Source organism: Salmo salar, chromosome 27 (genome assembly GCF_965601325.2).
Source record: "Salmo salar chromosome 27, fSalSal1, whole genome shotgun sequence".
Taxonomy (NCBI): Eukaryota; Metazoa; Chordata; class Actinopteri; order Salmoniformes; family Salmonidae; genus Salmo; species Salmo salar.
The window spans coordinates 17,251,015-17,274,900 of NC_138317.1; the positions used below are offsets into that span (position 1 = coordinate 17,251,015).

Consider the following 23,886-nt stretch of genomic DNA (forward strand, 5'->3'; position numbering starts at 1 on the left):
GGCATCTTTTGTGTTTTTAAAGGATAAACACTTGCTGAGTTGAGTCTGAATATGGGAAACAATGTCAATTCTTTCAGCTTTGATCCAAACAAATTTCCATTGAGTGAAAGGTCAATTGATAACATCCAAATCAAAGACAAACTTCTACCAGGAGTGGGGATCGAACCCACGAGGACATATGTCCATTAGATCTTGAGTCTAACGCCTTAACCGCTCGGCCATCCTGGTGTATAGAGCACAAAATCAAGGGCCCAGTCAAAATGGAATAAGGAGCACACAGTCAGATCTTTTGGCTTTGATCCAGACAATATGTAAATAAAACTTGACTACATCCAAATCAAACTTTCTACCAGATGTAGGTTTCTTACCAACAAGAACATTTTTATTTCGATCATGAGTCTAACGCCTTTAACACACTGCCATCCAGGTGTTTCTAAAAGATTAACAAGAGCTGAGTCAAAATGGAAGAACTTGTCATAGTCATTTCTTTCAGATTTGATCCACGCTAAATGTAAATGAGTGAAAGGAGAGCTGTTTACATCCAAAGTAAACTTTTTCCAGGAATGGGGTTGGTACCCACAAGAACATACTGTTCATTGGATTTTTATTCCAACGTCAAAACCACTCAGCCATCCTGGTGTAAATGAAATACGATCAAGATCCCAGTGAAATAGGAATGAGGAGCACACAGTCAGTTATTTTGGCTTTGAGCCAGACAATATCTAAACGAGACATGTTGACATCCAAATCAAACTTAATACAAGAATGGGGTTTCGAAGGAAAAAGAATAACAATTATGTTGATAATGACTCTAACACCCTAACCACTCAGCCATCTTTTGTGTTTTTAATGGATAAACACTTGCTGAGTCAAGTCGGAATATGGGAAACAACGTCAATTCTTTCAGCTTTGATCCAAACAAATTTCCAATGAGTGAAAGGTCAATTGACAACATCCAAATCAACAATAAACTTCTACCAGGAGTGGGGTTCGAACCCACGAGGACATATGTCCATTGGATCTTAAGTCCAACGCCTTAACCTCTCTGCCATCCTGTTGTAAAGAACACAAAATCAAGGGCCCAGTCAAAATGGAATAAGGAGCACACAGTCAGATTTTTGGGCTTTGATCCAGACAATATGTAAATGAAACTTGATTACATCCAAATCAAACGTTCTACCAGATGAAGATTTCGAACCAACAAGAACATTTTAATTTCGATCATGAGTCTAACGCCTTAAACACACTGCCATACAGGTGTTTCTAAAAGATTAACAAGAGCTGAGTCAAAATGGAAGAACTTGTCATTGTCATTTCTTTCAGATTCGATCCACGCTAAATGTAAATGAGTGAAAGGAGGGTTGATTACATCCAAAGTAAACTTTTTCCAGGAATGGGGTTGGTAACCACAAGAACATACTGTTCATTGGACTTTAATTCCAATGTCTAAACCACTCAGCCATCCTGGTGTAAATAGAGTACGATCAAGAGCCCAGTGAAATTGGAATGAGGAGCAAACAGTCAGTTTTTTTGGCTTTGAGCCAGACAATATCTAAACGAGACTTGTTGACATCCAAATCAAACTTAATACAAGAATTGGCTTTCGAAGCAAGACGAATAATAATTAAGTTGATTATGACTCTAACACCTTAACCACTCAGGCATCTTTTGTATTTTTAAAGGATAAACACTTGCTGAGTCAAGTCGGAATATGGGAAACAATGTCAATTCTTTCAGCTTTGATCCAAACAAATTTCCAAAGAGTGAAAGGTCAATTGATAACATCCAAATCAAAGACAAACTTCTACCAGGAGTGGGGATCGAACCCACGAGGACATATGTACATTAGATCTTGAGTCCAACGCCTTAACCGCTCAGCCATCCTGGTGTAACGAGCACAAAATCAAGGGCCCAGTCAAAATGGAATAAGGAGCACACAGTCAGATCTTTTGGCTTTGATCCAGAAAATATGTAAATAAAACTTGACTACATCCAAATCAAACTTTCTACCAGATGTAGGTTTCTTACCAACAAGAACATTTTTATTTCGATCATGAGTCTAACGCCTTTAACACACTGCCATCCACGTGTTTCTAAAAGATTAACAAGAGCTGATTCAAAATGGTAGATCTTGTCATAGTCATTTCTTTCAGATTTGATCCACACTAAATGTAAATGAGTGAAAGGAGGGCTGTTTACATCCAAAGTAAACTTTTTCCAGGAATGGGGTTGGTACCCACAAGAACATACTGTTCATTGAATTTTTATTCCAACGTCAAAACCACTCAGCCATCCTGGTGTAGATAAGATAGGATCAAGAGCCCAGTGAAATTGGAATGAGGAGCACACGGTCAGTTATTTTGGCTTTGAGCCAGACAATATCTAAATGAGACTTGTTGACATCCAAATCAAACTTAATACAATAATTGAATTTCGAAGCAAGACGAATATTAATTAAGTTGATTATGAGTCTAACACCTTAACCACTCAGGCATCTTTTGTGTTTTTAAAGGATAAACACTTGCTGAGTTGAGTCTGAATATGGGAAACAATGTCAATTCTTTCAGCTTTGATCCAAACAAATTTCCATTGAGTGAAAAGTCAATTGATAACATCCAAATCAAAGACAAACTTCTACCAGGAGTGGTGATCGAACCCACGAGGACATATGTCCATTAGATCTTGAGTCTAACGCCTTAACCGCTCGGCCATCCTGGTGTATAGAGCACAAAATCAAGGGCCCAGTCAAAATGGAATAAGGAGCACACAGTCAGATCTTTTGGCTTTGATCCAGACAATATGTAAATAAAACTTGACTACATCCAAATCAAACTTTCTACCAGATGTAGGTTTCTTACCAACAAGAACATTTTTATTTCGATCATGAGTCTAACGCCTTTAACACACTGCCATCCAGGTGTTTCTAAAAGATTAACAAGAGCTGAGTCAAAATGGAAGAACTTGTCATAGTCATTTCTTTCAGATTTGATCCACGCTAAATGTAAATGAGTGAAAGGAGAGCTGTTTACATCCAAAGTAAACTTTTTCCAGGAATGGGGTTGGTACCCACAAGAACATACTGTTCATTGGATTTTTATTCCAACGTCAAAACCACTCAGCCATCCTGGTGTAAATGAAATACGATCAAGATCCCAGTGAAATAGGAATGAGGAGCACACAGTCAGTTATTTTGGCTTTGAGCCAGACAATATCTAAACGAGACATGTTGACATCCAAATCAAACTTAATACAAGAATGGGGTTTCGAAGGAAAAAGAATAACAATTATGTTGATAATGACTCTAACACCCTAACCACTCAGCCATCTTTTGTGTTTTTAATGGATAAACACTTGCTGAGTCAAGTCGGAATATGGGAAACAACGTCAATTCTTTCAGCTTTGATCCAAACAAATTTCCAATGAGTGAAAGGTCAATTGACAACATCCAAATCAACAATAAACTTCTACCAGGAGTGGGGTTCGAACCCACGAGGACATATGTCCATTGGATCTTAAGTCCAACGCCTTAACCTCTCTGCCATCCTGTTGTAAAGAACACAAAATCAAGGGCCCAGTCAAAATGGAATAAGGAGCACACAGTCAGATTTTTGGGCTTTGATCCAGACAATATGTAAATGAAACTTGATTACATCCAAATCAAACGTTCTACCAGATGAAGATTTCTTACCAACAAGAACATTTTTATTTCGATCATGAGTCTAACGCCTTTAACACACTGCCATCCACGTGTTTCTAAAAGATTAACAAGAGCTGATTCAAAATGGTAGATCTTGTCATAGTCATTTCTTTCAGATTTGATCCACACTAAATGTAAATGAGTGAAAGGAGGGCTGTTTACATCCAAAGTAAACTTTTTCCAGGAATGGGGTTGGTACCCACAAGAACATACTGTTCATTGAATTTTTATTCCAACGTCAAAACCACTCAGCCATCCTGGTGTAGATAAGATAGGATCAAGAGCCCAGTGAAATTGGAATGAGGAGCACACGGTCAGTTATTTTGGCTTTGAGCCAGACAATATCTAAATGAGACTTGTTGACATCCAAATCAAACTTAATACAAGAATTGGATTTCGAAGCAAGACGAATAATAATTAAGTTGATTATGACTCTAACACCTTAACCACTCAGGCATCTTTTGTGTTTTTAAAGGATAAACACTTGCTGAGTCAAGTCGGAATATGGGAAACAATGTCAATTCTTTCAGCTTTGATCCAAACAAATTTCCAATGAGTGAAAGGTCAATTGATAACATCCAAATCAAAGACAAACTTCTACCAGGAGTGGGGATCGAACCCACGAGGACATATGTCCATTAGATCTTGAGTCTAACGCCTTAACCGCTCGGCCATCCTGGTGTATAGAGCACAAAATCAAGGGCCCAGTCAAAATGGAATAAGGAGCACACAGTCAGATCTTTTGGCTTTGATCCAGACAATATGTAAATAAAACTTGACTACATCCAAATCAAACTTTCTACCAGATGTAGGTTTCTTACCAACAAGAACATTTTTATTTCGATCATGAGTCTAACGCCTTTAACACACTGCCATCCAGGTGTTTCTAAAAGATTAACAAGAGCTGAGTCAAAATGGAAGAACTTGTCATAGTCATTTCTTTCAGATTTGATCCACGCTAAATGTAAATGAGTGAAAGGAGAGCTGTTTACATCCAAAGTAAACTTTTTCCAGGAATGGGGTTGGTACCCACAAGAACATACTGTTCATTGGATTTTTATTCCAACGTCAAAACCACTCAGCCATCCTGGTGTAAATGAAATACGATCAAGATCCCAGTGAAATAGGAATGAGGAGCACACAGTCAGTTATTTTGGCTTTGAGCCAGACAATATCTAAACGAGACATGTTGACATCCAAACCAAACTTAATACAAGAATGGGGTTTCGAAGGAAAAAGAATAACAATTATGTTGATAATGACTGTAACACCCTAACCACTCAGCCATCTTTTGTGTTTTTAATGGATAAACACTTGCTGAGTCAAGTCGGAATATGGGAAACAACGTCAATTCTTTCAGCTTTGATCCAAACAAATTTCCAATGAGTGAAAGGTCAATTGACAACATCCAAATCAACAATAAACTTCTACCAGGAGTGGGGTTCGAACCCACGAGGACATATGTCCATTAGATCTTGAGTCTAACGCCTTAACCGCTCGGCCATCCTGGTGTAAAGAGCACAAAATCAAGGGCCCAGTCAAAATGGAATAAGGAGCACACAGTCAGATCTTTTGGCTTTGATCCAGAAAATATGTAAATAAAACTTGACTACATCCAAATCAAACTTTCTACCAGATGTAGGTTTCTTACCAACAAGAACATTTTTATTTCGATCATGAGTCTAACGCCTTTAACACACTGCCATCCACGTGTTTCTAAAAGATTAACAAGAGCTGATTCAAAATGGTAGATCTTGTCATAGTCATTTCTTTCAGATTTGATCCACACTAAATGTAAATGAGTGAAAGGAGGGCTGTTTACATCCAAAGTAAACTTTTTCCAGGAATGGGGTTGGTACCCACAAGAACATACTGTTCATTGGATTTTTATTCCAACGTCAAAACCACTCAGCCATCCTGGTGTAAATAAAATACGATCAAGATCCCAGTGAAATAGGAATGAGGAGCACACAGTCAGTTATTTTGGCTTTGAGCCAGACAATATCTAAACGAGACTTGTTGACATCCAAATCAAACTTAATACAAGAATTGGGTTTCGAAGCAAGACGAATAATAATTAAGTTGATTATGACTAAAAGACCTTAACCACTCAGGCATCTTTTGTGTTTTTAAAGGATAAACACTTGCTGAGTCGAGTCTGAATATGGGAAACAATGTCAATTCTTTCAGCTTTGATCCAAACAAATTTCCAATGAGTGAAAGGTCAATTGATAACATCCAAATAAAGCCAAACTTCTACCAGGAGTGGGGATTGAACCCACGAGGACATATGTCCATTAGATCTTGAGTCTAACGCCTTAACCGCTCGGCCATCCTGGTGTAAAGAGCACAAAATCAAGGGCCCAGTCAAAATGGAATAAGGAGCACACAGTCAGATCTTTTGGCTTTGATCCAGACAATATGTAAATAAAACTTGACTACATCCAAATCAAACTTTCTACCAGATGTAGGTTTCTTACCAACAAGAACATTTTTATTTCGATCATGAGTCTAACGCCTTTAACACACTGCCATCCACGTGTTTCTAAAAGATTAACAAGAGCTGATTCAAAATGGTAGATCTTGTCATAGTCATTTCTTTCAGATTTGATCCACGCTAAATGTAAATGAGTGAAAGGAGGGCTGATTACATGTAAAGTAAACTTTTTCCAGGAATGGGGTTGGTACCCACAAGAACATACTGTTCATTGGATTTTTATTCCAACGTCAAAACCACTCAGCCATCCTGGTGTAGATAAGATACGATCAAGAGCCCAGTGAAATTGGAATGAGGAGCACACGGTCAGTTATTTTGGCTTTGAGCCAGACAATATCTAAATGAGACTTGTTGACATCCAAATCAAACTTAATACAAGAATGGGGTTTCGAAGCAAAAAGAATAAGAATTATGTTGATAATGACTCTAACACCCTAACCACTCAGCCATCTTTTGTGTTTTTAATGGATAAACACTTGCTGAGTCAAGTCGGAATATGGGAAACAACGTCAATTCTTTCAGCTTTGATCCAAACAAATTTCCAAGGAGTGAAAGGTCAATTGACAACATCCAAATCAACAATAAACTTGTACCAGGAGTGGGGATTGAACCCACGAGGACATATGTCCATTAGATCTTGAGTCTAACGCCTTAACCGCTCGGCCATCCTGGTGTAAAGAGCACGAAATCAAGGGCCCAGTCAAAATGGAATAAGGAGCACACAGTCAGATCTTTTGGCTTTGATCCAGACAATATGTAAATAAAACTTGACTACATCCAAATCAAACTTTCTACCAGATGTAGGTTTCTTACCAATAAGAACATTTTTATTTCGATCATGAGTCTAACGCCTTTAACACACTGCCATCCAGGTGTTTCTAAAAGATTAACAAGAGCTGAGTCAAAATGGAAGAACTTGTCATAGTCATTTCTTTCAGATTTGATCCACGCTAAATGTAAATGACTGAAAGGAGAGCTGTTTACATCCAAAGTAAACTTTTTCCAGGAATGGGGTTGGTACCCACAAGAACATACTGTTCATTGGATTTTTATTCCAACGTCAAAACCACTCAGCCATCCTGGTGTAAATAAAATACGATCAAGATCCCAGTGAAATAGGAATGAGGAGCACACAGTCAGTTATTTTGGCTTTGAGCCAGACAATATCTAAACGAGACTTGTTGACATCCAAATCAAACTTAATACAAAAATGGGGTTTCGAAGCAAAAAGAATAACAATTATGTTGATAATGACTCTAACACCATAATCACTCAGCCATCTTTTGTGTTTTTAAAGTATAAACACTTGCTGAGTCAAGTCGGAATATGGGAAACAATGTCAATTCTTTCAGCTTTGATCCAAACAAATTTCCAATGAGTGAAAGGTCAATTGATAACATCCAAATAAAGCCAAACTTCTACCAGGAGTGGGGATTGAACCCACGAGGACATATGTCCATTAGATCTTGAGTCTAACGCCTTAACCGCTCAGCCATCCTGGTGTAAAGAGCACAAAATCAAGGGCCCAGTCAAAATGGAATAAGGAGCACACAGTCAGATCTTTTGGCTTTGATCCAGACAATATGTAAATAAAACTTGACTACATCCAAATCAAACTTTCTACCAGATGTAGGTTTCTTACCAACAAGAACATTTTTATTTCGATCATGAGTCTAACGCCTTTAACACACTGCCATCCACGTGTTTCTAAAAGATTAACAAGAGCTGATTCAAAATGGTAGATCTTGTCATAGTCATTTCTTTCAGATTTGATCCACGCTAAATGTAAACGAGTGAAAGGAGGGCTGATTACATGTAAAGTAAACTTTTTCCAGGAATGGGGTTGGTACCCACAAGAACATACTGTTCATTGGATTTTTATTCCAACGTCAAAACCACTCAGCCATCCTGGTGTAGATAAGATACGATCAAGAGCCCAGTGAAATTGGAATGAGGAGCACACGGTCAGTTATTTTGGCTTTGAGCCAGACAATATCTAAATGAGACTTGTTGACATCCAAATCAAACTTAATACAAGAATGGGGTTTTGAAGCAAAAAGAATAAGAATTATGTTGATAATGACTCTAACACCCTAACCACTCAGCCATCTTTTGTGTTTTTAATGGATAAACACTTGCTGAGTCGAGTCTGAATATGGGAAACAATGTCAATTCTTTCAGCAGTGATCCAAACCAGTTTCCAATGAGTGAAAGGTCAATTGATAACATCCAAATCAAAGATAAACTTCTACCAGTAGTGGGGTTCAAACCCACGAGGACATATGACCATTAGCTCTTGAGTCCAACGCCTTAACCTCTCGACCATCCTGGTGTACATAGCACAAAATCAAGGGCCCAGTCAAAATGGAATAAGGAGCACACAGTCATATCTTTTGGCTTTGATCCAGACAATATGTAAATAAAACTTGACTACATCCAAATCAAACTTTCTACCAGATGTAGGTTTCTTACCAACAAGAACATTTTAATTTCAATCATGAGTCTAACGCCTTTAACACACTGCCTTCCAGGTGTTTCTAAAAGATTAACAAGAGCTGAGTCAAAATGGAAGAACTTGTCATAATCAATTCTTTCAGATTTGATCAACGCTAAATGTAAATGAGTGAAAGGAGGGTTGATTACATCCAAAGTAAACTTTTTCCAGGAATGGGGTTGGTACCCACAAGAACATACTGTTCATTGGATTTTTATTCCAATGTCTAAACCGCTCATCCATCCTGGTGTATATAAAGTACGATCAAGAGCTCAGTGAAATTGGAATGAGGAGCACACAGTCAGTTATTTTGGCTTTGAGCCAGACAATATCTAAATGAGACTTGTTGACATCCAAATCAAACTTAATACAAGAATAGGGTTTCGAAGCAAAAAGAATAACAATTAAGTTCATAATGACTCTAACACCGTAACCACTCAGCCATCTTTTGTGTTTTTAAAGGATAAACACTTGCTGAGTCAAGTCGGAATATGGAAAACAACGTCAATTCTTTCAGCTTTGATTAAAACAAATTTCCAATGTGTAAAAGGTCAATTGATAACATCCAAATCAAAGACAAATTCCAAATCAAACTTAATACAAGAAAGGGGTTTCGAAGCAAGAAGAACAACAATTGAGTTGATAATGAGTATAATTCTGACTTGTGTGATATATGTGTCTCTCTTCATTTGATAATACAGGAATTAACTACCACACCGCATTGTCTTGTCTGTGTTCTTAGGGTTGTTGTCCTGTTGGAAGGTGAATCTTCGCCCCAGTCTGAGGTCCTGAGCGCTCTGGAACAGTTTTCATCAAGGAGCTCACTGTACTTTGCTTAGTTCATATTTACATCTATCCTGACTAGTCCCCTAATCACTGCTACTGAAAACAATTCCCACAGTATGATGCTGCCACCACCATGCTTCAACGTAGGGATGGTGCCAGATTCCCTGCAGACGTGATACTTGGCATTCAGGCCAAAGAGTTGAATCTTGGTTTCATCAGACCAGAGAATCTTGTTTCTCATGGTCTGAGAGTCTTTAGGTGCCTTTTGGCAAACTCCAAGTGTGCACTCATGTGACTTTTACAGAGGAGTGGCTTCCCTCTGGCTACTCTACCATAAGGACCTGATTGGTGGGGTACTGCAGAGATCGTTGTCCTTCTGGAAGGTTCTCCCATCTCCACAGAGGAACCATCGGATTCTTGGTCACCTCCCTGACCAAGGCCCTTCTCCCCCGATTGGTCAGTTTGGCCGGGCGGCCAAATCTAGGAAGAGTCTTGATGGTTCCAAACTTCTTCACATTAAGAATGGTGGAAGCCTTCAATGCTGCAGACATTTTTTGGTAGACTACCCCAGATCCCCAGACACTTCCCCAGATCTGTGCCTCGACACAATCCTGTCTCTTAGCTCTACGGACAAATGTTTGTCTTTCCAAATCATGTCCAATCAATTGAAGTTACCACAGGTGGACTCCAATCAAGTTGTAGAAACATCTCAAGGATTATCAATGGAAACAGGATGCACTTGAGCTCAATTTTGAGTCTCATAGCAAAGGGTCTGAATACTTATGTAAATAAGGTATTTCTGTTTCTTAATTTAATACATATGCACAAATTTCAAAAACCCAGTTTTCACCTTGTCATTACAGGGTATTATATGCAGATTGATGAGGATTTTTTTATAAATCCATTTTAGAATAAAATAACGTAACAAAATGTGGAAAAAGTCAAGGGTTCTGAATACTCTCAGAATCCACTGTATATATATATATACTACCGTTCATAAGTTTAGGGTCACTTAGAAATGTCCTTGTTTTTGAAAGAAAAACACTTTTTTTGTCCATTTAAAATAACATCAAATAACATCAAATTGATCAGAAATACAGTGTAGACATTGTTAATGTTGTAAATGAATGTTGTAGCTGGAAACGGTCCTCCCAAGCTTCATTAAATAGTACCCACAAAACACCAGTCTCAATGTCAACAGTGAAGAGGCGACTCCGGGATGCTGGCCTTCTTGGCAGAGTTGCAAATAAAAAGCCAGATCTCAGACTGGCCAATAAAAACAATAGATTAAGATGGGCAAAAGAACACGGACACAGGACAGAAGAACTCTGCCTAGAAGGCCAGCATCCTGGAGTCGCCTCTTCACTGTTGACTTTGTGACTGGTGTTTTGCGGGTACTATTTATTGAAGCTGCCAGTTGAGGACTTGTGAGGCATCTGTTTCTCAAACTAAACACTCTAATGTACTTGTCCTCTTGCTCAGTTGTGCACCGAGGCCTCCCACTCCTCTTCCTATTCTGGTTAGAGCCAGTTTGCGGTGTTCTGTGAAGGGAGAAGTACACAGCGTTGTACGAGATCTTCAGTTTCTTTGCAATTTCTCACATGGAATAGCCTTCATTTCTCAGAACAAGAATAGACTGACGAGTTTCAGGAGAAAGTTATTTATTTCTGGCCATTTTGCGCCTGTAATCGAACCCACAAATGCTGATGCTCCAGATATTCAGCTCGTCTAAAGAAGGCCAGTTGTATTGCTTCTTTAATCAGAACAACAGTTTTATGCTGTGCTAACATAATTGCAAAAGGGTTTTCTTATGATCAATTAGCCTTTTAAAATGATAAACTTGGATTAGCTAACACACCGTGCCATTGGAACACAGGAGTGATGGTTGCTGATAATGGGCCTCTGTACGCCTATGTAGATATTCCATAAAATATCAGCCGTTTCCAGCTACAATAGTCATTTACAACATTAACAATGTCTACACTGTATTTCTGATCAATTTGATATTATTTTAATTGACCAAAAAAAATTATTTTCTTTCAATAACAAGAACATTTCTAAGTGACCCCAACATTTTGAAAGGTAGTGTATGTATAAATACATATATATACAGTTGAAGTCGGAAGTTTACATACACTTTAGCCAAATACATTTAAACTCAGTTTTTCACAATTCCTGACATTTAATCAGAGTAAATATTCCATCTTAGGTCAGTTAGGATCACCACTTTATTTTAAGAATGTGAAATGTCCAAATAATAGTAGAGAGAATGATTAATTTCAGCTTTTATTTCTTTCATCACATTCCCAGTGGGTCAGAAGTTTACATACACTCAATTAGTATTTGGTAGCATTGCCTTTAAATTGTTTAACTTGGGTCAAAGGTTTCGGGTAGCCTTCCACAAGCTTCCCACAATAAGTTGGTTGAATTTTGGCCCATCCCTCCTGACAGAGCTGGTGTAACTGAGTCAGGTTTGTAGGCCTCCTTGCTCGCACACACTTTTTCAGTTCTGCCCACAAATGTTCTATAGGATTGAGGTCAGGGCTTTGTGATAGCCACGCCAATACCTTGACTTTGTTATCCTTAAGCCATTTTGCCACAACTTTGAAAGTGTGCTTGGGGTCATTGTCCACATGGAAGACCCATTTGCGACCAAGCTTTAACTTCCTGACTGATGTCTTGAGATGTTGCTTCAAAATATCCACATAATTTTCCATCCTCATGATGCCATCAATTTGTGAAGTGCACCAGTCCCTCCTGCAGCAAAGCACCCCCACAACATGATGCTGCCACCTCCGTGCTAGATCTCCACAAGTCTGGTTCATCCTTGGGAGCAATTTCCAAATGCCTGAAGGTACCATGTTCATCTGTACAAACAATATTACACAAGTATAAATGTATTTGGCTAAGGTGTATGTAAACTGCCGACTTCAACTTTATATATATATGCAGTACCAGTCAAAAGTTTGGACACACCTACTCATTCAAGGGTTTTTCTTAATTTTTTACAATCTTCTACGTTGTAGAATAGTAGTGAAGACATCAAAACTATGAAATAACACATATGGAATCATGTAGTAACCAAAAAAAGTGTTAAACAAATGAAAACATATTGTATATTTTAGATTCTTCAAAGTAGCCACCCTTTGCCTTGATGACATCTTTGTGCACTCTTGGCATTCTCTCTACCAGCTCCACCTGGAATGCTTTTCCAACAGTCTTGAAGGTGTTCCCACATATGCAAAGCACTTGTTGGCTGCTTTTCCTTCACTCTGCGGTTCAACTCATCTCTAACCATCTCAGTTGGGTTGAGGTCGGGTGATTGTGGAGGCCAGGTCATCTGATTAAGCACTCCATTACTCTCCTCCTTGGTAAAATAGCCATTACACAGCCTGGAGGTGTTTTTTGGGTCATTGTTCTGTTGAAAGACAAATGATAGTCCCACTAAACGTAAACCAGATGGGATAGCGTATCGCTGCAGAATGCTGCGGTAGCCATGCTGATTAAGTGTGCTTTGAATTCTAAATAAATCACTGACAGTGTCACCAGGTAAGCACCCCCACACCATCACACTTCCTACTCCATGCTTCACGGTGTCACGGCTGTCTGAATGATCGGACCAAAATGCAGCGTGTTCGTAGTTCCACATATTTTATTTATAGTGAAACTAAATGCAATACACAAAAATACTTGAATACACAAAAACAACAAACCGTGACACAGAGAGGAAAACACATTACTCAAAAGATAACAACCCACACATGGAAAACAGGCTACCTAAGTATGGCTTCCAATCAGAGACAACGATAGACAGCTGCCTCTGATTGGAAACCATACCTGGCCAACGCATAGAAAAGGAAAACATAGAAATAGAAATCTAGACACCCCACAATGAAACAGAAACCCCAAAACAACCTCCATTCACGCCCTGACCACTCTACTATGGAAAATGACCTCTTACAAGGGTCAGGACGTGACAGTACCCCCCCCCCCAAAGGTGCAGACCCCTACTGCACCCAAACAAAACCTAACAAAACAACCCCAAACACAAAGGGAGGGTGACAAAAGTCTATGGCGGCTCTAGATCTACAACCAGAACCCTCCTCTCCCTCCAATCCTCCAGCAACGGAGGTGGCTCCGGCACAGGGCGTAACCTCCGTTCCGCCTGCAGATCCCTTCGCTTCCGTAACACCGATCTGTGGATCATTATCGGAGAAATCGGACTGTAGATCATTACCGGAAGCTCTGTGCTGTAAACCGCCGCTGGAGGATCTGGGCTGCAGGCCGCCGCTGAAGGTTCTGGGATGCAGGCCGCCGCTGAAGGCTCTGGGCTGCAGGCCGCTGCTGAAGGCTCTGGGCTGCAGACCGCCTCTGAAGGCCCCGGACTAGGGAGCGTCGCTGGAGGCTCCGGACTGGGAAGCGTCGCTGGAGGCTCCGGACTGGGGAGCGTCGATGGAGGCTCCGGACTGGGGAGCGTCGATGGAGGCTCCGGACTGGGGAGCGTGAATGGAGGCTCCGGACTGGGGAGCGTCGATGGAGGCTCCGGACTGGGGAGCGTCGATGGAGGCTCCGGACTGGGGATGCACACTGGAGGCCTGATGTGTGGGGCTGGCATAGGAGGCGCCAGACTAGTAACACGTACCTCAGGGCGAGTGCAGGGAGCAGGAACAGGACACCCCGGACTGGGCAGGCGCACTGGAGGCCTGATGCGTGGGACTGGCATAGGAGGCGCCAGACTAGTAACACGCACCTCAGGGCGAGTGCAGGGAGCAGGAACAGGACACCCCGGACTGGGCAGGAGCACTGGAGGCCTGATGCGTGGGGCTGGCATAGGAGGCGCCAGACTAGTAACACGCACCTCAGGGCGGGTGCGGGGAGCAGGAACAAGACACCCCGGACTGGGCAGGCGCACTGGAGGCCTGATGCGTGGGGCTGGCATAGGAGGCGCCAGACTAGTAACACACACCTCAGGGCAATTGCGAGGAGGAGGCACAGGACGTACTGGGCTTTGGAGGTGCACTGGAGGCCTGATGCGTGGGGCTGGCATAGGAGGCACCAGACTAGTAACACGCACCTCAGGGCGAGTGCGGTGAGCAGGAACAGGACACCCCGGACTGGGCAGGCGCACTGGAGGCCTGATGCGTGGGGCTGGCATCGGAGGCGCCAGACTAGTAACACGCACCTCAGGGCGAGTGCGAGGAGGAGGCACAGGACGTACTGGGCTTTGGAGGTGCACTGGAGGTCTGGAGCTTAGGGCTGGCACACCCCGTCCTGGCTGGATGGTTATTTGAGCCCAGCAAGGGCTGATCGCTGGCACAGGACGAACTGGGATGTGCTAGTGAACGAGGGGTACCGTGCATAGAGCAGGCGCAGAATAACCTGGGCCATAGAGACTCACTGGAGACCAGATACGCTGAGCCGGCGCACTTCTTCCTGGCTGATGGCCAACTCTAGCATGGCAACGGTGAGGAGCTTGTACCGAGCGCACCGGCTGTGAGTGCGCATGGGCGACACAGTGCGCATCACCGCATACCGCATACCACGGTGCTTGTTCGGTCACTCGCTCCCCACGGTAAGCACGGGGAGTTGGCTCAGGCCCTAAAACCGCCTTCGCCAATCTACCTACCCCCCCCCCCCCCCCCCACCACCTCCATTCACACCCCGACCACTCTACTATGGAAAATTACCTCTTACAAGGGTCAGGATGGGACACGGTGGGAACCACACATGCGGAGATCATCCGTTAACCTACTCTGCGTCTCACAAAGACACGGCGGTTGGAACCAAAAATCTCAAAACTGGAGTCATCAGAGCAAAAGACAGAGCCCAAGCCAAGAAGTCTCTTCTTATTATTGTTGAGCTTTAGTTGTCGTTTCTTTGCTGCAATTCTAACATGAAGGCCTGATTCACACAGTCTCCTCTGAACAGTTCATGTTGAACTTATCCTCTGCAGCAGTAGTAACTCTGGGTCTTCCTTTCCTGTGGCGGTCCTAATGAGAGACAGTTTCATTGTTGAGCTTGATGGTTTTTGCGACTGAACTTGAAGAAACTTTCAAAATTCTTGAAACTTTCCAGATTGACTGCTCTTCATGTCTCAAAGTAATGATGGACTGTCGTTTCTCTTTGCTTATTTGAGCTGTTCTTGCCATAATATGGACTTGGTATTTTACCAAATAGGGGTATGTTCTGTATACCACCCCTCCCTTGTCACAACACAACTGATTGGCTCAAACGCATTAAGAAGGAAAGAAATTCCACAAATTAACTTTTAACAAGGCATGAGGAGACCACCTCATGAAGCTGGTTGAGAGAATGCCAAGAGTGTGGAAAGCTCTCATCAAGGCAAAAGGTGGCTACTTTGAAGAATCTCAAATATAAAATGTATTTAGATTTGTTTAACATTTTTTTGGTTACTACGTGATTCCCTATGTGTTATTTCATAGTTTTTACTGCTTCACTATATTCTACAATGTAAAAAACCCTTGAATGAGTAGGTGTGTCCAAACTTTTGACTGGTACTGCATGTCCATTGGATCTAAAGTCCAACACCTTATTCTCTCTTCTAGAAAATAAATTGCGCAGATAAAGTGGAATAAAGGGGAGATAATCATTTCTTCTGAGTTTGTACCACACAAAATCCAAATGAGTGAAATGAAGGTTGATTACATCCAAATCAAATGTAAACTACCTACTAGGAGTGGGGTTTGAACTCACATGTACGTCCAGTCCAACGCCTTGACCTCTCGGCCATCCTTGTCACGTCCTGACCAGCAGAGGGAGCTGTTGGAGTAGTTTGGGGGTCAGGACGTGGCAGTCTTGTGTGAGTCTTTGAATGTTCTGTGTTTCGCCTTGTGCCTTGCCAGACTGTCAATGGATCGTTCGTTCTCTTGTTTGTTGTTTTTGAGTTCATTTTGATTTAATAAATGTTCACAATGAACAAACACAGTCCTGCTGCATTTTGGTCCTCCTTCACCGACGAAAATCGTGACAGAACCACCCACCAAACCAGGACCAAGCAGCGGAAGAGGAAGGAGCAGCGACAGGAGAGAAAAAGGGAGGAATGGACATGGGAGGACTTCCTGGACGGCAAGGGAGCCTACACCTGGGAAGAGATCCTGGCCGGAAGGGATCGCCTCCCATGGGAAAAGGTGGAGGCACTCAGGAGAGTGGAGGCAGCTGGACAGAGGAACCATCGGGAACGTTACGCTGGAACACGGTTGGGTAGGAAACCCGAGAGGCAGCCCCAAGATTTTTTTTGGGGGGGGCACACTGGTAGCTTGGCCAGGCCAGGGAAGAGCCGTAAGCCAGCTACCCGTGACTACAGGGAGGTGCATAGGAGGTGGAGGGCGCCATGTTACGCTGAGGTACGCACCATCTCGCCTATACGGACGCACAGCCCAGTTCGCCCAGTACCAGCGCCCCGCAGGTGCCAGGGCAAGGTGAGCATCGAGCCGGAAGGGGGGATGCCAACCCTGCAATCAAGACCGCCAGCGCGCCCTTTCGGTCCGGTGTTTCCCGCCAGACGCACTAGCATGGAGGTGCGTGTCTCCAGGCTGGCACGTCCTATACCAGCCCCACGCATCAGGAGTCTAGTGTGTCAGCCCAGCCCCGCCAGTCAACAGTCACCAGAGCTGCCCGCCAGTCAACAGTCACCAGAGCTGCCCGCCAGTCAACAGTCACCAGAGCTGCCCGCCAGTCAACAGTCACCAGAGCTGCCCGCCAGTCACCAGAGCTGCCCGCCAGTCAACAGTCACCAGACAGTCACCAGAGCTGCCCGCCAGTCAACAGTCACCAGAGCTGCCCGCCAGTCAACAGTCACCAGAGCTGCCCGCCAGTCAACAGTCACCAGAGCTGCCCGCCAGTCAGAAGCTGCCAGAGTGGCCAGACTGCCCGGTTCTGCCAGAGTGGCCAGACTGCCCGGTTCTGCCAGAGTAGCCAGACTGCCCGGTTCTGCCAGAGTGTCCAGACTGCCCGGTTCTGCCAGGGTGGCCAGACTGCCCGGTTCTGCCAGGGTGGCCAGACTGCCCGGTTCTGCCAGGGTGGCCAGACTGCCCGGTTCTGCCAGGGTGGCCAGACTGCCCTGAACTGCCCGAGTGGCCAGACTGCCCTGAACTGCCCGAGTGGCCAGACTGCCCTGAACTGCCCGAGTGGCCAGACTGCCCTGAACTGCCCGAGTGGCCAGACTGCCCTGAACTGCCAGAGTGCCAGACTGCCCTCCGGTCCAGCCCGAGTGGCCCTCCTGCCCTCCGGCCCAGCCCGAGGGGCCCTCCTGCCCTCCGGACCAGCCCGAGGGGCCCTCCTGTCCCCCGGCCCAGCCCGAGTGGTCCGTCTGCCAGGGTCAGCCCGAGTGGCCCGTCTGCCCGGCGCAGCTATCGGCGCCATCAAAGTGGGCGACGCCGAGGGTGGAGCGAGGTCCACGGCCTGCACCTGAGCCACCTCCAGGATAGGTGGGTTGGGGAGGGAGGGTGTAGCACAGTGCCGTCGGTGACGGCAGCCACCCTCCCTTCCCTCTCTTATTGTTTAAGGTTAGTGTTTATGGGTTTTTGTTGGGGATTTTGTTTGTTGGTGTTTTTTTTGTGGTTAGGTGCATTCCGGGGTCTGCACCTTGAGTGGAGGGTACTGTCACGTCCTGACCAGCAGAGGGAGCTGTTGTAGTAGTTTGGGGGTCAGGACGTGGCAGTCTTGTGTGAGTCTTTGAATGTTCTGTGTTTCGCCTTGCGCCTTGCCAGACTGTCAATGGATCGTTCGTTCTCTTGTTTGTTGTTTTTGAGTTCATTTTGATTTAATAAATGTTCACAATGAACAAACACAGTCCTGCTGCATTTTGGTCCTCCTACACCGACGAAAATCGTGACAATCCTGGTGTAATTAACGGATAATCAAGTGTACAGTCAGTGTAGTAATGGGGACATAGTCATTTCTTTTGGCTTTGATCCAAACAAAATCCAAATTACTGAAATACAGTATCTCACAAAAGTGAGTACACCCCTCACATTTTTGTAAATATTTGAGTGTATCTTTTCATGTGACAACACTGAAGAAATTACACTTTGCTACAATGTAAAGTAGTGAGTGTACAGCTTGTTTAACAGTGTAAATTTGCTGTCCCCTCAAAATAACACAACACACAGCCATTTTTGTCTAAACCGCTGGCAACAAAAGTGAGTACAACCCTAAGTGAAAATATCCAAATTGGGCCCAAAGTGTCAATATTTTGTGTGGCCACCATCATTTTCCAGCACTGCCTTAACCCTCTTGGGCATGGAGTTCACCAGAGCTTAACAGGTTGCCACTGGAGTCCTCTTCCACTCCTCCATGACGACATCACGGAGCTGGTGGATGTTAGAGACCTTGCACTCCTCCACCTTCCGTTAGAGGATGCCACACAGATGCTCAATAGGGTTTAGGTCTGGAAACATGCTTGGCCAGTCCATCACCTTTACCCTCTGCTTCCTTAGCAAGGCAGTGGTCGTCTTGAAGGTGTGTTTGTGGTCGTTATCATGTTGGAATACTGCCCTGTGGCCCAGTCTCCGAAGGGAGGGGATCATGCTCTGCTTCAGTATGTCACAGTACATGTTGGCATTCATGGTTCCCTCAATGAACTGTAGCTCCCCAGTGCTGGCAGCACTCATGCAGCCCCAGACCATAACACTCTCACCAGCATGCTTGACTGTAGGCAAGACACACTTGTCTTTGTACTCCTCACCTGGTTGCCGCCACACACGCTTGACACCATCTGAACCAAATAAGTTTATCTTATTGCAGACCAATTTGATGCAGTGTGCGGCGTATGGTCTGAGCACTGACAGGCTGACGCCCCACCACTTCAACCTCTGCAGCAATGCTGGCAAAACTCATACGTCTATTTCCCAAAGACAACCTCTGGATATGACGCTGAGCACGTGCACTCAACTTCTTTGGTCGACCATGGCGAGGCCTGTTCTGAGTGGAACCTGTCCTGGTAAACCGCTGTATGGTCTTGGCCACCGTGCTGCAGCTCAGTTTCAGGGTCTTGGCAATCTTCTTATAGCCCAGGCCATCTTTATGTAGAGCAACAATTCTTTTTATCAGCTCCTCAGAGAGTTCTTTGCCATGAGGTGCCATGTTGAACTTCCAGTGACCAGTCAGTATGAGGGAGTGTGAGAGCGATGACACCAAATTTAACACACCTGCTCCCCATTCACACCTGAGACCTTGTAACACTAACGAGTCACATGTCACCGGGGAGGGAAAATGGCTAATTGGGCCCAATTTGGACATTTTCACTTAGGGGTGTACTCACTTTTGTTGCCAGCGGTTTAGACATTAATGGCTGTGTGTTGAGTTATTTTGAGGGGACAGCAAATTTACACTGTTATACAAGCTGTACACTCACTACTTTACATTGTAGCAAAGTGTCATTTCTTCAGTGTTGTCACATGAAAAGATACACTCAATTATTTACAAAAATGTGAGGGGTGTACTCAATTTTGTGAGATACTGTATGTCTTCATTACATCCTAATCAAATTTCTAACAGAAACAGGGGTCGAACACACAAGAACATACAGTACATGACCAAAAGTATGTGGAGAACTGATCATCGAACATCTCATTCCAAAATCATGTGCATTAATATGGAGTTGGTTCCCCCTTTCCTGCTATAACAGCCTCCACTCTTCTTGGAAGGCTTTCCACTACATGTTGCAACATTGCTGAGGGGATTTGCTTCTATTCAGCCAAAAGAGCATTAGGCCTGGCTCGCAGTCGGCATTCCAATTCATCCAAAAGGTGTTCGATAGGGTTGAGGTCAGTCAAGTTCTTCAACACCAATCTCCACAAATCATTTCTGTATGTTCCTCGCTTTGTGCACAGGGGCATTGTCATGCTGAAACAGGAAAGGGCCTTCCCCAAACTGTTGCCACAAAGTTGGAATCATAGAATCATCTAGAATGTCATTGTATGCTTTAGCATTAAAATGTTCCTTCACTGGAGCTAAGGGACCTAGCCCGAACCATGAAAAACAGCCACAGACCACTATTCCTCCTCCACCAAACTTTATAGTGTGCACTATGCATTGGGGCAGGTTGCATTATCCTGGCATCTGCCAAACCCAGATTTGTCCATTGGACTGCCAGATGGCGGGAAGCTTTATCCCACTCCAGGTGACGCTTTGCATTGCACATGGTGATGTTAGGCATGTGTGAGACTCCTCGGGCATGGAAACCCATGTGAGCTTGTGTGGCCTACCACTTTGTGGCTGGGTTGTTGTTGCTCCTAGAAGTTTCCACTTCACAATAACAGCACTTACATTTGACCAGGCAAGCTCTTAGCAGGGCAGAAATGTGACGAAATGACTTGTTGGAAAGGTGTTATCCTATGACGATGCCACGCTGAAAGTCACTGAGCTCTTCAGTACGGGCCATTCTACTGCCAATGTTTGTCTATGGAGATCGCATGGTTGTGCGCTTGATTTTATACACCTGTGTCACAGTTGTCGTAAGAACGGGACCAAGGCGTAGCGTGTGTAGAGTTCCACATCTTTATTCCAAAGTGAAACTTCAAGCAAAAACAAATAAATCAAATAAACGAATAACTAAACGTGACTACGTGGTGCACAGGCACAAACACAAAACAATATCCCACAAACACAGGTGTGAAAAATAGCTACTTAAATATGATCCCCAATTAGGGACAACGATTACCAGCTGCCTCTAATTGGGAATCATACAAAACACCAACATAGAAAATATAAACTAGAACACAACATTCAAATATTAAACTAGACTACCCCCTAGTCACGCCCTGACCTACTACACCATAGAGAAACAAGGGCTCTCTATGGTCAGGCCGTGACACCTGACAGCAACGGGTGTGGCTGAAACGGCCAAATCCACTCATTAGAAGGGGTGTTCAAATTCTTTTGTATGTATAGTGTATGTCCATTGGATCTCAAGTCTAAGGCCTTAATAACCACTTGGCCATCCTGGTTGCTATATCTCTTTTGTGAAACAAGTAGCTGCAAGGGACATAACCAAATGGGAACCATAGAGAAAGCAGTATAGGATGGAATTTATAGGGAGTTTAGGAACCAGGAGTGGGGTTCAAACACACAAGGATATCCATTCATTGGATCTTGAGACCAATGCCTTTTCACTCTGCCAACCTGGTTCTGGGTGTGCTGAACTTGAGAAATGTATTTTAGCATATGATCAAAAGACTATTGCAAGAGCACAAACGCTTGCACGTTGACATTTATTGTCATTAACCTTATCCTGGAGGCAGAAATTAGCGATTCCCCGATAGATAGGCCAGCTGTAATTGGCTATATTGTAAAAATGTATGACACAAAAATTATGTTTTACATATCTACAGATGGACTATCCAAATAAAGAGTTGCCAAATATAGATTATATTACTCAACCCTGATTGACTTTATTTAGTTACAAATTTCAAAAATGGACATTCCAGGGATATTTTACCCTCGATTTTGATAAGAAATGACCACACCAGACAATTGTATTAAGACAGTTGTATTTAATGCATTATATGAATTGGAAACAAATAAAATAATACCAGTAGTCTACACCAACATTAGTTTTCCATTCATACAACTTGCCGAATAAATTGCCACAGTACATTTGCCATGGTATATGAGGAAATACTTTTTTTCAGTTGTACATAATGATTGTCAAATTGATAAATCATCTTTATTCTGCTCAAAAAGTAAGACTAAATTGTTCCAATGATAATACACACCAGAGGGCGAACATACTGTATCTTGAAAGACTTTGGTAGCAAGCAGGACTAAGACAGCACACCATCAGCTTTTAGGGAGCTGTAATGAGGTGACAAATAATGGTTGCAATCGAGATCAGTTGAGCGGGTGAATTTAACGCGTATTGATGGTTTAATGAGAGATCAGCTGGAGATAATCTAGTGGCCATCCATGGTTGCAATAAGCCCTTTGGCTTTAAATAGTAAATCACTCAGTGACGCTCCCCTTTCCCGCTTCCCTGCACATATTATGGTCGTGTTCCGCTGCTCAGACATTGCATGTATCAACCAATGGTTGCCGATGGCACGTCATCGACTGTGCCATCGGGCAACAGATTGCTATAACATATGATGTGGTTAGCTGATACTTACAACACCTATCCAGGCGTTCCAATATTTGGCATGCCTGGCAGAGGAACGCGCCCTTAGGTGAACCTTCTCATGTCCTTGAGTTTAGATTGCACAGGGCATGCTAATACACAGGACACCTGCATCGAGTATGAGACTGCCCTGATGCTTGTCATCTTGCATCGGATAAAAATGTAGGACATTGCCCCTGTGCTTCTTTGGGCCTAGTTGTCAATAAGGTCTGTTTTTGGGAATCGGTTTGATCACCGTAATGTTTCGAACACACCGACAGCGTCATTGCATTTTGGTACACAAGAATTACATGAATTACTAGTGAAACACTGCGTTTGCCTTGCAGCATTGCGTTGCAGAGGCAGTTGCAGTGCATTCGGTGTGGTGCATATGTTGGATTTATCGAACATATGCGTCCAACCATATGCTTAAACAGCTTGACAGAAATGGTAGCAGAAGATGAATGTTGAAGTTTTGTTGCATCCATATCCAGATGCTGCTGCACACTATTTTGCACAATGACACTGTCGTTGTTCGAATCGTTAATGATTAACTACATGTGTTTTTATCTCTCAGATTTAAAAGCCTTTTGTCTAGCAGTAAATAATGAATATAAGTTATATTTATTGTATACTGGTAGCATCTCAACTACTGCATTGCTCAGCAAGTCACGCCTCGATCACAAGACAGCAACATTTCATTTTGGAACACCAGAAGTACAATCATTTCCAATTGAAAGCTGCGTTTATTACGCCTCGATCACACCTACCTACCTACCTACCTACCTACCTACAGTGTTATGTATTTTGGTACACCAGAATTACATTAATTTCCAATGGAACGCTGCGTTTGCCTTGTCGTGCATACGTTGGATTTAGCGAATTTGTGCGTCAAACTGTATTTGGTGAATGGTGAATGTTGAGCTGTTGTTGCACACATATCCAGATGATGCTGCCTACTATTTTACGCAATGATGCTGTAGGTGTGGTCGAGAAGAGTGATCTCAGAGTGCAGCAGCACACAGGCTCACTCATGCACACCACTTCGGCGCAGAAGCACATCCTGCGCCTCACCACTGCAGTGAAAAACGTCCCATCCACCTACAGCACATACACATAGCATCTCCCAGATTTTTGATCCCATCCACACCAACGCGAGTAGCTGTATGCGCGTTAGCTGACAATAAATAAGGGAACTACTTGTTGTTCGAACCAGAGGAGGTAAGACAGAACACACACTTTGTGAGATGGTCTAACTGGGACATGACGTATACAGTAGCACATATGCCCTTCCTATG

General features: G+C 43.4%; 10 non-coding genes across 10 annotated transcripts; all 10 read right to left on the reverse strand.

The window, feature by feature from the left end:
• Nucleotides 1-145: 145 nt before the first annotated feature.
• Nucleotides 146-228, reverse strand: trnal-caa (transfer RNA leucine (anticodon CAA)). Its single transcript has one exon. It is a non-coding gene; the product is annotated as a tRNA-Leu (tRNA).
• A 747-nt stretch (nt 229-975) lies between these two features.
• trnal-caa (transfer RNA leucine (anticodon CAA)) lies at nt 976-1,058 on the reverse strand. Its single transcript has one exon. It is a non-coding gene; the product is annotated as a tRNA-Leu (tRNA).
• Nucleotides 1,059-1,805: 747 nt separating this feature from the next.
• Nucleotides 1,806-1,888, reverse strand: trnal-caa (transfer RNA leucine (anticodon CAA)). The gene has a single exon. It is a non-coding gene; the product is annotated as a tRNA-Leu (tRNA).
• A 747-nt stretch (nt 1,889-2,635) lies between these two features.
• On the reverse strand, nt 2,636-2,718 carry trnal-caa (transfer RNA leucine (anticodon CAA)). The gene has a single exon. It is a non-coding gene; the product is annotated as a tRNA-Leu (tRNA).
• A 747-nt stretch (nt 2,719-3,465) lies between these two features.
• trnal-caa (transfer RNA leucine (anticodon CAA)) lies at nt 3,466-3,548 on the reverse strand. Its single transcript has one exon. It is a non-coding gene; the product is annotated as a tRNA-Leu (tRNA).
• Nucleotides 3,549-4,295: 747 nt separating this feature from the next.
• On the reverse strand, nt 4,296-4,378 carry trnal-caa (transfer RNA leucine (anticodon CAA)). The gene has a single exon. It is a non-coding gene; the product is annotated as a tRNA-Leu (tRNA).
• Nucleotides 4,379-5,125: 747 nt separating this feature from the next.
• trnal-caa (transfer RNA leucine (anticodon CAA)) lies at nt 5,126-5,208 on the reverse strand. Its single transcript has one exon. It is a non-coding gene; the product is annotated as a tRNA-Leu (tRNA).
• Nucleotides 5,209-5,954: 746 nt separating this feature from the next.
• On the reverse strand, nt 5,955-6,037 carry trnal-uaa (transfer RNA leucine (anticodon UAA)). Its single transcript has one exon. It is a non-coding gene; the product is annotated as a tRNA-Leu (tRNA).
• Nucleotides 6,038-6,784: 747 nt separating this feature from the next.
• trnal-uaa (transfer RNA leucine (anticodon UAA)) lies at nt 6,785-6,867 on the reverse strand. The gene has a single exon. It is a non-coding gene; the product is annotated as a tRNA-Leu (tRNA).
• Nucleotides 6,868-7,613: 746 nt separating this feature from the next.
• trnal-uaa (transfer RNA leucine (anticodon UAA)) lies at nt 7,614-7,696 on the reverse strand. The gene has a single exon. It is a non-coding gene; the product is annotated as a tRNA-Leu (tRNA).
• Between the last annotated feature and the right edge of the window lie 16,190 nt (nt 7,697-23,886).